We start from the raw sequence: 355 nt of genomic DNA, 5'->3' as shown, positions 1-355 counted from the left end.
CCTGCAGCACAGAAACACGCACCTGAAGTACAAAAACACACACCTGCAGCTCAAAAACACACACACTTGCAGCTCAAAAACACACACACCTGCAGCACAGAAACACGCACCTGAAGTACAAAAACACACACCTGCAGCACAGAAACACACACCTGAAGTACAAAAACACACACCTGCAGCTCAAAAACACACACACCTGCAGCTCAAAAACACACACACCTGCAGCACAGAAACACGCACCTGAAGTACAAAAACACACACCTGCAGCACAGAAACACACACCTGAAGTACAAAAACACACACCTGCCGCACAAAAACACACACACACCTGCCGCACAAAAACACACACACACCT

At 47.6% G+C, this 355-nt stretch overlaps 1 protein-coding gene across 1 annotated transcript in view; it reads right to left on the bottom strand.

The window, feature by feature from the left end:
• The window catches only part of LOC119415947 (ankyrin repeat domain-containing protein SOWAHC), a gene marked incomplete in the record, with an annotated part of 15,137 nt that overhangs the window by 7,530 nt on the left and 7,252 nt on the right, over window positions 1–355 (bottom strand).

This window comes from Nematolebias whitei, chromosome 10, assembly GCF_014905685.2.
Source record: "Nematolebias whitei isolate Nwh7 chromosome 10, NemWhi1, whole genome shotgun sequence".
Lineage (NCBI taxonomy): Eukaryota > Metazoa > Chordata > Actinopteri > Cyprinodontiformes > Rivulidae > Nematolebias > Nematolebias whitei.
This window is presented reverse-complemented; position numbering and strand designations above follow the sequence as displayed.